We start from the raw sequence: 17,166 nt of genomic DNA, 5'->3' as shown, positions 1-17,166 counted from the left end.
TAATTGGAAAAAAAAAGTCTATTATTTTTTTTTCAATGCATTTCTTATTCAAGGAGAGAAAATTAATTTACCAGTCCTTGAACTGATTGTGTTCTCTGTACATTCATGTACATGTGTACAGTATAGCATAGGTGAATGGACTTAACTGGTTCTTAGCCTGAAAATCTTGATTGTTGCAAAGTTTTGGTTACAGAGGAAGATTAACTATGGATCCTTTCTGTCTATAATACTCTTGATCCAGCAATCAGTTCCAATCCCTTGCCTATCAAAGACAAAAATAAAATGTAAATAGTCTCATATTTAGACCAGGCCTGGATAAGTAAGCAATTAATCATTCAGTCTAAATAGGACTTACTACTGAAATCCTTTCTCTGGAAATTTATCAGCAGTGGAATATATAGGAAAAAAAATAATTGCTATCTAAAAATGGTGACATCACATTTAGAGAAAGTGGGCTCTGGAGCATTCAGGCCATTTAACTTAAGGCTTGCAAGTAAAGTCTACTGTCAAGGTAGGCTTGAGATCAATAGGCAAATCTATACTTGAGTTGTTATTGTCACAGAATTACAGAACGGTTGAGGTTGGAAGGGACCTCTTGCTTCAGCAGGGCTACCCAGAGCAGGTTGCCCAGGACCATGTACAGGCAGCTTTTGAATATCTCCAAGGAGGGAGACTTCACAAACTCTCTGGGCATCCTGTTACAGTGCTTCATCGCTCTCACAGTAAAGCGTTTCCTGATGTTCAGACAGAACTCTTTGTGTTCCAGTTTGCGCCCATTGCCTCTTGTCCTTTGCTGTTTTGCAATCCAGGCTTTTTCTGATGATATTGTCTTCTATTAATAACCTCTAAGTGTCTGCAAATGGCATGTTGTTTTTAGTCCTTCTGTTCTCTTTCTTTGTTTTCCATTATTCCCCCATTAGATTAAACCAATATAATTAAACAGTAATCTACAAAATAACCTTCTCTATAGTATTCATAAACTCTCATAAAGAAGTCTGTTTCTGTCACAGAATCACAGAATCATCTAAGTTGGAAGAGACCTCCAAGATCACCTAGTCCAACCTCTGACTTAACACTAACAAGTCCTCCACTAAACCATATCACCAAGCTCTACATCTAAACATCTTTTAAAGACCTCCAGGGATGGTGACTGAACCACTTACCTGGGCAGCCTATTCCAATGCCAATGTCACATCCAGTACTTCTCTGGAACTTACTAAGAAATGTCTTAAGTTTATATTACAGTCATTAAAGGACAGGGGGGTGTGTGTGTTTAAAAAATAAAATAAAATAAAATAAAATAAAATAAAATAAAATAAAATAAAATAAAAGCATAAGGAGTGCAAGCTAAAAGCAAGAGCAAACCAAAATTCTTTACAGCAGTTAACACACTTATTTCAATGAAGCGTCTGTGGTATTATTCTCAGCAACACTTCTTTTAGGTCGGATATTCTAGACACAGAAAATAGGACAGGCTTTGCAAATCGCAATGTTTAGGACACTTGCTTTTTTGAGTGATTTCTCCTGCAGGGAAAAAAGCCAAAGAAAATAAATTCTCACAACATAATACACTTTAGGGTGAAGTGATTCTAGTAAATGCTGAATACGTCTTTGCATGATTATGTCAAAAAATGTATAAAATTTCACTCCAGGAAGAATACTGCAGAAGCCCCTGTGCACCAAAACAGTAAATGTCTGTGATTGCCTGAACTGAACATTGAGTTAAAAGCAAAGGAATGAAACAGGCTCAGAAGTGAAAGCAACTCACTGGAAAAATGAAAACAGCTGCTCCTGGTAGTTTAATTGTACTGTGTTTACTTCAGAAACTAAAATCTCTCTCAATGGAAGCAAAATCACTGAAGATATATGAATTGCTGGCAGAATAGCTCATAATAATAGCTCAGTGTGAAGGTTTGGTACCTAAAGTAATAATCTAGAAAGAACTACCTAAGGTTTAATTGATTATTCTGACTCAGTATACTCATTATAATCACTGCTTCAGCACAAAGTTGAAAACAATATCAACAACACAGGAGCTGAAGAGGTGATAAAAGAAAAGCAATGATAAGAAAGATAAAATTTCCTACCTGATTTGAGGAGGAGGAGCGGAACGTCAGTTCTGTGATTTATGAAGGAATTTGATGGTCCAATTACATTCCCAGGATATCCCTGTGCCCTTAGCATCATCTCCACGCTTCTTTTTCAGCCTTTCATTACTTAAAGGGGTCTTAATAAAAAGATGGAGTGTCTTTTTACAAGGGTAGGTAGTGATAGGACAAGAGGAAACAGTTTTAAACAAAAAGACAGAAAGATTTAGTTTGGATATTATGAGGAAATTCAGGGGGTGGTCAGGCACTGGATCAATTTGCTCAGAGAATTTGTGTATGCCCCATATCTGGAAGTGTTCAAGGCCACGTTGGAAGGGGTTTTGAGTGACCTGGTCTAGTGGGAGGTGTCCTTGCCCATGGCAGGAAGTTGGAATTAGATATCTTTGAGGTCTGTTCCAATCCAAGACATTCTATGATTCCATGTTATGAAATTAATGGAGTGATATAAAATTCCACATATTCTGCTCATAGTGCACATTTTTTCAATACCATGAGAGTTTGTGTCACTACCAAGCCTTAATAATTAACATTTTGCTGTATATGTTGGCCCCATTGAGGACTTATGTGGTACAGTTTTTTTGTAATGGCCCTTTCATCCATTATGCACACTTGAGGAAAAAAAAAATTAGAGTTGGAAAATGTTATACTTGAAAACAGACTATTGGCAAAAGGGATTACTCTCCTAGATAAAACCTAAGAATCTACCAATAATCCAAATGTTTTAACAGTCAAATTAACTCAGGAAAACTTCAAAAATACAGTATGAATAAAAAAGTTTTAATATCTGTTTTTTCCTTTTTTTTTTTTTTTTTTTCTGGTGGTGCGTTCATCCTTTCAGCATCCCTATGGGACCTAACGATTTAGCCTTCCTCAAGTAGAATAGAAGTGAGATTAGCTGCGAACAGCTAAGGTCTTTGCTGCAAGGGCGTTCATGACATGAGTCCTTTCTTTCTCAGTCTTGGGCGTGCAAGGAGTTATTTTGATGCATGTCCTTCATGAAGTCTGCTGACTTCTCCCAATCTGCTTCCTGGTACCCAGCTGAAGTTTGAAAGCTGGACATCAGCTTCCCCTAACCTCAGTTGATATCAACAGTTACAAAGTCAATGCAGAGTAACTCCATGATTTTGTCAGGATGGTTATATATGTGCATTCATATATTTGAAGAAATTAAGTGTGAGAGGTAATAAACATTTGAATAGTAGAAAAATGCTACAGGAAACAAAAAACAGAAGAGGTCAAGGTGAGCCCAAGAAGTCCTGAGACTCTCAGGTCAGTAAAAAGATTACTCAGTAATAGCAAAAGTCCTATTTACTAAGCTACAAAGAAAAAGTATGAAATTATTATTATTATTATTATCCTGCAAAATTCTGAATATGAAAAGAAGAAATAAAGTTATGGTATACATCTACTTCATAGGACACATCTAGAGATTCATTCTTCAGATATGTTGGACAGTGTAAAAGTGATACATTAAAATAGCTGTGTTTGAGCCTTAGACAGAAAGTGACTAATAACAATGTGAATTAAAACTATTGGATAGCCATGGGGATTAGACTTCTAAGTGGGCAATCTTTCAGTGCTTAATGAAAATAAGTTAATTAAGTTTGTATAGATAACATGAAGATATCATAAAGCTAAATATTACATAACGAGGGAAGGTAAAGCCAATGCATTACATTGTTTTGTATGAGGAGAACTATTCCCATGCATTTGAAAACTGCAAAATTAGAGTTTCAAATAAAGATAAAGGAGAAGAAAAAAAAAAAGAAAGAAAGAAAAAAAAAGTATGGGAGACTTTTGATAAAGGGGGAAAGATATGATCATATAGGGTCATATTGGGTGTAGGTGGGAAAGTATGGGCAAGAGGAATGTTCCAGATATGCATTTTAACAGCCCCATTGAAGGACACAGTTGACCGACCAGCGATGCTGGTGGTACATTTGTGAAAATGCATTTAAGAAAGGGCAAAAATGCCAAACAGGCAGTGAGGAATGAGGGGGGGGAAAGCGGGATGAACAACCTTTCAACACCAGGCTGAGAAAAAGAAGAGGAGAAGGAGGTTCTGCAGGTACTGGAGCAGGGATTTCCCAGTAGCCTGTGGAGAGGACCACAATGCAGCAGGTGTATACTCCCTGAAGAAAACAACTACAGCTTGTGGAGAGCCCCCACAAAAGCAGGTCTATCCTGAAGGACTATAGCCTGTGGGAAGGACCTACAATGGAACACGGAAAAAGTGTGAGGAAGAAAGAGTTGTAGAGAGGAACTGTTATGGACCAACCACAACTCCCATTCCCTCTTCCTCTGTACTCAGTGCAGTGTGGGAGGTAGAGCAGATGGAAAGGTGTGAAGTTAAGCCTGGGAATGAGAGGCAATGGAGGAAAGGTGTTGTTTTAATGTCTATGTTTCTCACTATCCCAAACTATTTTAATTTTCAATAATTTATTTTTCCCTAAGGCAATTGTCTGTGACAGTAACTGGTATATGATCTCTCTCCTTATCTTCAACCACCAGCTTTTTCATCTTATTTTCTTCCCTGTTCTGTTGAGAAGATGAAGTGAGAAAGTGTCTGTGTGGGGATCTGGCAGCCAACCAAAGTCAACCCACCACAATGGTCTAAAAAAAATTTTTGTGGAAGATAGAGAAAGATAGCATTAATGCAATGCAGGAAGAGACCCAGGTCCTGATACTGACTAAAACTGAACTTCCAAATAGTATGAAATTGGTGTTTCTTTACTTACCAAAAGTATGTAATCAAATTTTGTGTGTCCATCAAATTTCATCAAAGAAAGTCTTCGTGAACTAAATGTGAAAAATAAGAATAGGCTACATCTCTCGTTGAAGTAAATTAGCCTGTTCTTCGTTTCCAATAGCCAAAGGGAAGCATTATAACATCCTGACATTTGAGATTTGCAAAGGTGTCAGAGAATTGCCAGAACAAAGTGATAGTGATTATAGACAGCAATATAACTGTGTTATTTTGAGCACAAAAAGAACAGTTTAAAATGGAAAAATATAGCAAATGGTTCATCAGTTTTCATGGGGGTTGGAGAGCTTCTCATTAAAAAAAAAAAAAAAAGGCATTATCAAAATGAATGCCATGGAACATAATTTGAAAACCATTTTACCATAACAATCAACAAAAAAGAAATGTAAATATTCCCATAAAAAATAGAACACTAGTCACAGCCTAATTGGCAGAAATTCGAAGAGACTGGGGAATAGTAACATTGAAGCTATTGGGAATGACTGGGAATGCTGGGAATACATCACAGCCAGCTGCATCCACTAGTGCCGACAGCCCAGGAACAGGCAGTGGAGCTGAAAGGATTGCCTAGTTACAATGGTTAGATTATTTATTGTAAATATAGCATCTAGAGAGCAAATGGAAACCAAAACGGAATATAGTGGGTAAGGCAACATTCTAAAGTAGGTAGCCAAAAAATATAAGAAATTGCAGAGAAATTAGGGCTTAGAGGAATGGTAGGAATAGGAATAATAAAAATAGTATCGTCTTTTGTTATGTCTATGACAGTTATGTCCTCCTACCTACTGACTAAGAGCTATTATGGTATTTTCTCACAGGAATGTTTGAGCAGTTTATCATTGCTATCATAAAAATTTGCAACATAATGGGCATTTTTTGAAAATCATACCTATTTATTACTTCACAGTTGTGAACTTATTTTTCTCTCCTGTGATTGTCACTTCAGGAAACATAAAAACAAACAAACAAACAAACAAACAACAACAACAAAAAAAACCAAAACAATGAATTCAGAAAGTCCCACATATGCTATTTTTAGCCCTCTGTCTTATTTTAAAAGTATAGGTTCAACCTGTATTACATAAGTTTTCACAAAACCTCATGCCACTTTGTCTTAGAGTGGCTCATGCTGGAGAAGCAAAAAAGGAAAAATAAATCAATGTAAATTTTTTTTTTTCTGGAATGTTTTCCCCCACATAAATTGTTGAGTTAAGGATTCATTGATCCAGAATTATATCCGTACTTCTGTGTTTAATAATCTTTTCTCCTAAGTATTTCTTATAATCTTTCAATGAACCTTTCTTCTATGAGTTTCCCTAATAATTATTTTAACTAAGGTGTACAGTTGGTACCGAAGACACCTACGATGATGAACTCCAAAACATATTCAATATAACTTCCTTTCTTGGCTCTAGAACTTCTATGCTTAATTTCATTGGATTCTTCTTATTTCTTGCTTTATTAAAAAATACTGAAAAATAGGTCCTCATTTACCTTTTATTTGAGAGTTTTTTAATGTCTTCATTATAATCCTCTTCATATCTTTCTGAGCAAAAGAATCTCAATTTATTTAAAGCATCCATTCGCAGAATGAAATGGATTAATTTTTATATTTGCAGTCATACTTGTTTTTCTTCTACATTCATTATTCAGTTCTTTTATGCTCCCGGGGTTTCAAAAGTTGTAGTGATACCTTCTGTCTTGTTCTCTATTCTTTTCCTAGTTCTTAACTGATACTTGCTTTCTGAACCACCACTGAGTGCTGGAGCTGACATTGTCATATATTTATTCAGTGATTGAAAGAGCATTTCTTCAGAGGGTTAATATAACTTTAGAATCTACCATATATATAGGCAAATCTGCTTTTCAACTAATGACTTAACTCTATCAGTGCTGAACCTCATTTGCTATGTTTTTGCTTTTTCACACATCGTTATGAAAGACTTATGAGACAATTCACTAAGGTTTTCATTCTTCATTGCACTAAGAATATTTGCATCACTCAACAACCTTTGCCACTTCTCTTTCCCACAGTAAATTCTATTCTTCTGTGCTGAGGACAATAAGAAGCAGATTATACATCAGTTTCATAATAATGAATTACTATTTCATATCTTCTAGTACTCCTCTTTGGACAATGCTCATATGCGTTATAGTAATGTGTTTTAAACTGAAAGTTCAGCTTGAACTGAATCTTTATACATCAGTTTCATAATAATGAATTACTATTTCATATCTTCTAGTACCCCTCTTTGGACAATGCTCATATGCGTTATAGTAATGTGTTTTAAACTGAAAGTTCAGCTTGAACTGAATCTTCTCACTAGTGCCCTGTCAAAGAATATCCAATGTAAGAAACCATATATTGAAATTGCATATATTGAAACATACATTTTTACTTATATTACTATGCAATTTGACTATACCAAACTTGTGCTATATCTATTTATATTTTAAATTATTTTTGATAAATGTCAATTTGATAAATTGATGAATGATAAATTGTTACCACATTTTTCTTTGTTATCACAAAAGTACAAGTATTCTTAGTGGTTTTTTTTTTTTTGTTTGTTTTGTTTTCCTATTCCCACAAAGAAAATTTGCTTTAAAATCTGAAAGCAGACTTTGGGTTTTTGTCTTATATTATCATCCTTAAACTAATATTTCTGTCCTTGTAGAAAGAGACAGGTTTGAAAGTCAACTCACTGCTATTTTGCACCACTTGGTAAAGTACTGTAGTCCATTTGTAAATATAGAACTGAGATTACCCCAGCATTATATACTCCCAGCTGGCTGAAGAATAATAATGCCAGCTTTCACATAGGTAATTGGACATCTGACATTGTGCTCTGCCATCTGGACTCACTGTTGCTAGCACTGCTTGCCGAGGTGTCTGTGAAACAGGGGCTGCAATGACTATTCCTCCCTCCCTTTTTTATCAAAAGATCTGCTACAGAAGGGAACTGTAATGGTGCATTAGACAACAACACAATTATCATAGCTACACACCGCAATTGAAATGAGAATAAGTTTTTTCTTGACCCGTCATCTTTAACAGACCGTCAAAATAACAGCAGCACATATGCAGAACCTTTCCAGTTTCAATTCTAACATGCTGCATATTTTTAAAACAGTCACAGTTATTTTAAAATAGCATTTCTTGAATAGAAGATAAATTATTTATTTTTCTTTTATTTCATACTTATTATTTAAAAACAGATGTGTTTGTAATGAGATTTATGTTTTTTCTTCTTTCCCTCTGTTAATATTGCAGTGTTACTTCTCACACCTGCTATTAATTCAGTTTATTTTCTCATTTTCACGTTTAAATAGACTGCAGTGACTTTTTTTTTTTTTTTAATATAAACATATAGTTGTTACATTCACTTTTCAGCAGCATCATTAGCTGTCGCCTGCTTTGTTTTCTCTTGGGTTCACTTGGTAATTTCTTTGGTACTTCAAAATTTCCATTTTTGGCTGATCTAATGATAGCTTGTACTATTGCTTCCTATTTGCTAAGATGAAGGTCATTAATAATTATGATAATTATTTAATCCTCCACTTGCTGTGAGGTTGTCTGGACCACATGGCAGCAATAAATTCATGAGCTCGTGCTCAGGAGGCCTTTGTGGAATTTGGGCCTCATGAGAACGGACATGCCAGGGAAGGACACCTTACAGAGCGTTCACTTGCTATTTAAATCGCCCTTAGAGATCAAAGCAACCTGGATCACTGCAATGAGGGGCTGCAGACAGAGACTGGGAGAGGGCTCATGAAGGTTCCCCAGGGTGCTTTTCAGGCTGCTGTTTGCAGCTGCTGTGTGCAGTCTGTGCAGCACTTCCCAATTTTTCTTCTTTATCTTCTGTTAACTTCTAGATAATAGGAAATGGGAAATGCTGGGAAAGTCTGACTCCTGGTTAGAGAGTGACAAGCATCCTTTAAGCTATCACAGGGGAGGCAGAGAGTACAGTACCTTCAGAAAATAGAAAACAATATTCAATCTCATGTTTAAAATTTACCAGAGGGGAAAAAAAAAACTAAATGTTTAAATTAAAAATTAAATTAAATGTTTATTTTGAAAATGAATTTGCAAATGTGTTTCATGATACCATAGCTCGGTATTCAGGGCCTTCTGCTGATGAATGATACGGTAAAAAAAAAAAAAAAAACATTTTCTACAGTAATTTACCAGTATTTTAACCTTAATTTTATTATGATTTGAAAAGCAATTTTGATGAGTGATATCACCTTTTGTGTCATCATTACAAATAAGCAGGTTTCTGTAAATAAATTTTAATGACAATTTAAAAGTATTTAATTAGTATTCAAAAGGAGATCTGAGCTGTCTGGGCATATAACTAGTGATTATATATAATTTTCTATACAATTTATGGGAAGGGGCAAACTTTTGTTGGCTATAACAATATGAATTTATTTTTAAAATACTCCTAGTGAGAGAGTAATACTTTTCTATGTCCTTTGTTTTTCAAATCTTAAAGTCAAGGTTAAAATACTTGTAACCTATTCCCTGACCAGCTACATGCAGAAGAAATCAAGACTTATAAAAGTCACACTAAATATGTTAATACAAAATAATACAAAATAAATTAATTAAATTCCTCCAAGATCTTACTCTATTGTTTAGTAACCAGATTTTCAGGGATCCAGCCTGTTTGATCTCCCACATAGCATCCTTTCGATATTTACTGTAAGGAGTAATGGGGCTACTCTTTCAGTAGTCCCTTGGTAGCAAATGGCGAAAGAAAGCACAGGAGCAAAGAAAGTTCAAAAACTTTTTAGTTTCCAACTAATTTCCAAACTTTAAAGTAATGCTAAATTAACAAAGACAAATGCACACAGAGACATGCAAGATATACGTTTATTATTTTTTTGGGACTATGGAAATGGGAAACAAGAGAGTCACACTTCCACTCTTTGTTTTCCCTGAGTGGTTACACAGCAGTCATTTCTTCATGAATGCATCAGGAGACTTCACCTGAAATCATTACATACGTGGTTCTACATCATTAGTGTAAACTAGTGCCTATTCTGTATAAAACAGACAGATACAGGCTTCTGGTTCTGGATTTAAAGAATAGAAGCTTATGCTAGCATTCATATTCATTATGAATGACAGTTTAGGAAATACAAAAGCATACAAAGCAATTGTATTGCAGATAAAGAATCTTTTTCCCCTCAACTGCATTTCTCAGTGTCATGACCAGAGGGATGCACCTGATTCTGTGCAGTGTACAATACTGAACAATTTAACTGAACATTTTCTTCTCTGTCAGGTCAGATATTTTTGCCCCAGCAAGGATGAGGCATAAAGGAAAAGCAGTGGGATTTCTGTTAACAGAGCACCCTCTCAATTGCACTACTCACTTTAACAAGCACACCAATTGATGCAAAAGAACTATCTAAGACCAGTGAGTCATGCACTCCTGGGCATGGGATGAAAATGTTCTATCTGTATCAGAGACTGTAGTATTCTTTCTGTACAGTACATGTACAAGTACATTAAATCAGGACTATTGTACTGTGACATTTCTATTCTAAACAATTGCAAGTTAAATCAATGCATGTTTTATCATGTCTTTGAATGTGTAGAAATGGGTTGCTGCACAGTAACTTATCAAACACTTCAGTATGAAAATATTTACTCTGCAGAGCTTTGTAATTCTGCATTGGATAACTTGGACTGTGTAAAAAAATATCTCCCAATTCAGAAAAAAAATGTTGGTCATATCCTACTCATGCTTCACCATGGGAGTAATCTAGTTATTCTCTCTTAAATCAGCAGAAAACAGAAAACGGACTAAAGCTCTCCCCTGTCCTTCACAGATCCATCACTGCATCACACTTCACCAAGGAGGTCTGCAAAAGAGAGCATGTGCTTTTGACAGCAGAACGGGATTCAAAATTTGAGTGGGATGTGCAAGTATCTGGGACTTTACTATCCATTTACCTTGGTACAAGGTCAGAAGCAGGGCAGCAGTGAATTTCTTATCCTTGCTTTTGTTTTATTTAGTCCTTAAACAGAACAAAACCCATAACAAAACTAAATAAAATCATATTTCTCAAGTAAATACAAATCACTGAAATTACAGACAATGCCAAGATACCTATAAAATATATACTTTATAGTAGGTCTTACATTAATTTATTTTCTGACAGAATTTAAAAACACCACATTAACATGAATCTAAAACATAACTTGTAACAGTCAGATAACAATGATAAGTTTGGAAGAAACTACAGACTTATTCCCATGTAATACATAATGGTAGAAAAATCATATAGACATGAATATAACATTTACTTCAGTCAATGATGCAAGAGAAGGAGTATGAGAAATGCTACAATTTCAAATCAGTAAATAAATTTAACCAAAAATAATTGACCTCAGTGACTGAAAGCAGTTATTTATGAAGGAATTTCTGTGTAAAGAGACTATTTGCATGAGGTTATTACAATATATTCTATAAAGAATAACAACAAAAGAGCACCAAGCAGATTAATATAGGTTTCTTTGGGCTTCCTTTCCTAATGATTTTTTAAATGACTTTGAGGGTTTATTGTCAGTCAAAATTAAAACCAATCCCAAATAGAACAGGAGACAATAATGTCATTGCAGAGGGAAGGCAGACATCATAGAGGAAGTATAAAGATGAATAAACACTCTCAGTATAGTTTTTCTGTACTCAGGCAGCATAAAGCCACAGCTGAAAAACTGTAGAATATATTTAGAAAATCCAGCAGAGGACAAAAAAGAGGTTGGAAACCATGAATCAGGAGAAATGAGTGAAGAAAATGTAAAATTTAAGGAAATGATTGATATGATTTTTAGAAGTCCTCAGCTATGCTTGATGGGGGAAGGATTTTTTATTTTATTTTATTTTTTTCTGTGTCCACATAGTCAGAACAGAAGGTAATCTAAAATGAGAAAGATACAGATAAGACATTAGGTAAAACAAAGCAAAACATGCAAACAAAAAAAAATATTTTACTAGAGAAGGTAATTAGAAAGGAAATAAATTACCTAATATCTGTAGACTCCAGCTTACTGAATATATTGGAAGAATTCGTCTTAAATCAAGTATATATTACTGATCCCAGTTTAGAGGAAAGGAATTAACTTGGTAATACCTTGAGATACTTTTCAGCCCTGCTTTTTCATAACTCTATTAGAAGAAAAAACTATAGAATAGAAAAATGATTATCATGTTTACTGGAAAGATTATTTGAAAATCGCATACTTTCTGACTTTCATTGTGGACTAGCAGGCCTCAATTTGGGGGTCAGTACAAATCAATCACAAATGCAGAGATTGTCCTACTTGAAAACAAACACACTCTCTCTGAATGTGTGTACTTGTATGAGATAGCATTTACTTTCTCTTTTCTCAAGATACTTTTTCATGTGTGTGAATATGTATGGTAATTTAGAGTATTATATATATATGCATATATATGCATATAATTTAGAGTAATTATATAAAAAATAGATATAAAAAGACCAACTATGTAGTTAAAGAGCAAAGTAGAAAGAATGAGACTGTATTTTCACTGGTCTGAGGTTTAGACTTAATTAGATTTGACAATTGTAATGACAGTGACCATGGCTGCAAAGACAGAAAGTCCACCTTGAGTATGGACCATTTTCCTTAAATCTTAGAGCATAGATCTGCTATGTACGTCTAGTTCAACACAACGAATTCCTAACTAAAGACATCTTCTAGCAAACGAATGCAAATGCAATTAGGTAGAAAATTAATACACTACTCTTGGATGTATTTATTTTACATTGTTGTAAAATGAAGTAGGTATAATGTCTTTTATTTTTTTAATTTTTTTTGGTTAGAACACAAAACTTGCTTTAAGGCTTACTTTCCCTTTGTTGAATGACAGAAACATCTGCTAATATGCTGTCAGTGTATTTCAAGTCTCATTTAGCTCTTGTCTGTTGCAATCAACTGACATCTTTGCCTATTTTCACTAAAAACTGATAATTCTGGACACTGGATTTTCTAAATTAAGTACGAAAAGCCAAGATTATTTAAAATGCAATGGATCTTTACACCTGTGACTTTTGAATGATGGCAGCAACTTTGAACTGTGATTCCCCTATTCTTTATAAAGGGTAAATATGAACAAATAGACATGTTTTAACAAAAGCAGAATGACAGTATTCTGGCTGTTGGTCTTTCTTTTCCTTTGTTTTCTATCCAAATATACAAACTGTAGTATTTCACTCCTCTGTGCAAAGAGTTCAAATATTTTTGTTCTCCTCTCCTCTCTCAAATATTTTTGTTCAAATATTTTGTTCTCCTCTATCCTCCCGCTGGGTGGCTGGGACCCAGAAAGAAGGAGGAGAATGGGACAGGTAAATGACTTGTTGAGGGGGTGGTGTCCAGACCACGGATTTGGGTATTTCGATCTTGGTCAGTCCTTTGAGAAGCCAGGTATGTGGGCTGATGACCAACTCCATCTCAGCAAGTGGGGCACAAGTGTGTTGGGGAGCAAGCTCTCTGGACTGGTTACCAGGGCTTTAAACTAGGTTTGACAGGGGAAGGGAGGGGAGCTACAAGTGACAGAGAAGGGCTGGGGGAAGTCGTCACTGCTGTCACTGTTGAAGGCAGAAGGGAAGCACCTCTGAGTTGTCCCATAGGATTGTCTGAGGGCTCCTCAGAGGAGGTAATGATCCTGATATCCCATCCGGAATCTTCTTCTTGCATCCCTCCAGAGGTAACTGCGCCCACTGCTTCCCTCAAGTGCCTGTACACCAATGCACGGAGCATCGGAAATAAACAGGATGAGCTCGAGATCTGTGTTCGGTTGCAGGGCCACGATCTTGTTGCAATCACAAAGACGTAGTGGGACAGCTCGCATGACTGGAACGCTGTCATGGAGGGCTATGTCCTTTTTAGGAAAGACAGGCTGGGAAGAGAGGCTGTGGGGTTGCCCTTTATGTGAGGGAGCAATTAGAGTGTACCCAGCTCCACCTGGGAGAGGGTGAAGGACAAGTGGAGAGCTTGTGGGTGAGAATTAAGGGGTGGGCTGGTATGGGGGACACTGTTGTGGGGGTGCACTACAGGTCACCAGATCAGGAGGACGTGGTCGATGAGGCCTTCTACAAACAGCTGGTAGTAGCCTCACGATCACGGGCACTGGTTCTCATGGGGGACTTCAATTATCCAGACATCTGTTGAGTAAGCAACTCGGCCAGGCACGAGCAGTCCAAACGGTTCCTACAATGTATTGAAGGTAATTTTCTGACGCAGGTGGTGGAGGAGCCGACGAGGCAGGGGGTGCTTCTGGACCTTGTCCTTACCAACAGGGATGGGCTTGTTAGGGACCTGAAGGTTGGGGGCAGCTTGGGATGCAGGGACCACGAGATGGTGGAGTTCAAGATGGAACTTGGTGGAAGAAGTAAGGCTAAAAGCAGGATTGCTACCCTAGACTTTCAAAGAGCCAACTTTGACCTCTTCCGGGACCTGCTTGGAAGTATCTCCTGGGCTAGGTTGCTAGAAGGCAAGAGTGCTTGTGAGAGCTGGGCTACATTTAAACAGCACTTCTTCCAAGCTCAGGATTGGTGCATCCCTAAGAGTAAGAAATCGGGGAAGGGGGCAGGAAACCTGCGTGGATGAGCAAGGAGCTAATCGATAAGATCAAAAGGAAGAGGAAGGTCTATTTAATGTGGAAAAATGGCCTGTCCTCTTGGGAAGAGTATAGAAGTGTTGTCAGGGCCTGCAGGGGTGCGACAAGGAAGGCTAAAGCCCACCTAGAGGTGAGGCTTGCAAAAGAGATAAAAAATAATAATAAGATTTTTTTTTAAGTATGTAAACAGTAAAAGGAAGACTAGGGATAATGTAGGTCCCTTGCTGAACGAGGGGGGTGTCCTGGTAACGGGAGATGCCGAGAAGGTGGAGATACTGAATGCTTTCTTTGCTTCAGTCTTTGCTTCCAGGACTCCCCCCCAGGACTCCTCGACCCTGGTTGGGGGAGAAAGGGGCTGAGAAATGGAGGGCTCTCCTGTGGTTGACCCGAGGGTAGTTGGGGAATGCCTGAGTGGGCTCAACGCACACAAATCCATGGGTCCCGATGGGATGCATCTACGTGTGCTAAGGGAGTTGGCAGAGGTGATCACCGAACCGCTCTCTATCATCTTTGAAAGGTCCTGGAGAACAGGAGAGGTGCCTGAAGATTGGAGGACAGCCAATGTGACTCCGGTCTTCAAGAAGGGCAAGAAGGAGGATCCAGGAAACTACAGGCCAGTGTCTCACCTCTGTCCCTGGAAAGGTGTTGGAACAGCTCGTTCTGGATGTCATCTCCAAGCAATTGGAAGAGAAGAATGTTATGAGGAGTAGTCAGCATGGATTTACCAAGGGGAAGTCATGCTCGACCAAACTCGTTGCCTTCTATGATGACATCACCAGCTGGGTAGATGGGGGCAGATCAGTGGATGTCATCTACCTTGACTTTAGCAAGGCTTTCAATACTGTCTCCCGTGACATCCTGATAGCAAAGCTGAGAAAGTGTGGGATAGAGGAGTGGACAGTAAGGTGGGTTGAGAACTGGCTGACTGGCCGAGCTCACAGGGTGGTGATCAGTGACGCAGAGTCCGGCTGGAGACCTGTGACTAGCGCTGTTCCCCAGGGGTCGGTGCTGGGTCTGGTTTTGTTCAACATCTTCATCGACAACCTTGATGAGGGAATAGTGTCTGCCCTCAGCAAGTATGCCGATGACACGAAGCTGGGAGGAGTGGCTGACACACCAGAAGGTTGTGCTGCCATTCAGCGAGACCTGGACCAGCTGGAGAGATGGGCAGGAAGAAACCAAATGAGGTTTAATAAGAGCAAGTGTAGAGTCCTGCACCTGGGAAGGAACAACCACATGTATCAGTACAGGCTGGGGGACAACCTGCTGGAGAGGAGCTCTGAGGAGAAGGACCTGGGGGTCCTGGTGGACGACAGGTTGACCATGAGCTGGCAGTGCGCCCTCGTGGCCAAGAGGGCCAACGGGATCCTGGCGTGCATTAAAAGGAGTGTGTCCAGCAGGTCAAGGGAGGCGATCCTCCCCCTCTACTCCGCCCTGGTCAGGCCTCACCTGGAGTACTGTGTCCAGTTCTGGGCTCCCCAGTACAAAAAAGACAGGGAACTCCTGGAAAGAGTCCAGCAGAGGGCCACAAAGATGGTACGGGGCCTGGAGCATCTTCCCTGTGAGGAAAGGCTGAGAGACCTGGGTCTGTTCAGCCTGGAGAAGAGAAGACTGAGAGGGGATCTTATCAATGTGTATAAATACCTGAGGTGAGGGAGACAGAGGGATTTGGTCAACCTCTTCTCAGTGGTTTGTGGGGGTAGGACAAGAGGCAATGGCCACAAGATAGCGCACAGGAAGTTCCGCACCAGCATGCGAAAGAACTTCTTCACAGTGAGGGTGACAGAACACTGGAACAGGCTGCCCAGGGAGGTTGTGGAGTCTCCCTCTCTGGAGATATTCAAGGCCCGTCTGGATGCCTACCTGGGCAGCCTGCTCTAAGGAACCTGCTTTGGCAGGGGGGTTGGACCCGATGATCTTTTCGAGGTCCCTTCTAACCTCTTCGATTCTGTGATTCTGTGATTTTCATTAAGCAAACAAAACCATAGTTTCCCCTGGAACAATTCTAGAAATTCCATGAGGATCATCAATAGTAATTGAAAAAGAAATCTTTTGTTAGCACCCATGTCTTCCGTCACTTTTAAGCCTAAAACAGCCTAGGGAAGTAACCAGAAGTCTTTCCTTAATGATGTGCAATCAAAGCGTGTATAACCATTGGCTAGCATAGATACAAACATGGACACCTTTTATAACTTGCAGCAGAAAAACAAAATACATAACAAAAGCCTCATGTATTTTCTAAAGTACACTTTTGATGAAGTTGATCATCAACACTGCGAGTATCCTCTCCAGTAACAATAAAGCAAAAATTGCATTTAAGGGAGCAGCTTACAGCTTTACAACAATGAATAATCCCTCTCTCTCTCTCTTTCTTCACAAAGGGAGGGAAAAAAAAAATGTAAAAAAAAAAAAAAAGTGAGCTACACAGAAAAATTGTCAGTTTTAAATTATTTGTGTCAAAATATACACCACTTTACAAGTTATAGTGACAGCTTGAAATTTTATTTTTGTATTCAACATGAACATTTAGAATTTGTGATCCATAGTTCAAACACTTTTAATTTTATGTTTTTGCTAGTTTAAATCATACCCAACTGAAACATTTGTATATGTTTCTGGTTGTTAGCCTTAATAA

This window comes from Anser brachyrhynchus (genome assembly GCF_964034855.1).
Source record: "Anser brachyrhynchus genome assembly, chromosome: 8".
Lineage (NCBI taxonomy): Eukaryota > Metazoa > Chordata > Aves > Anseriformes > Anatidae > Anser > Anser brachyrhynchus.
This window is presented reverse-complemented; position numbering follows the sequence as displayed.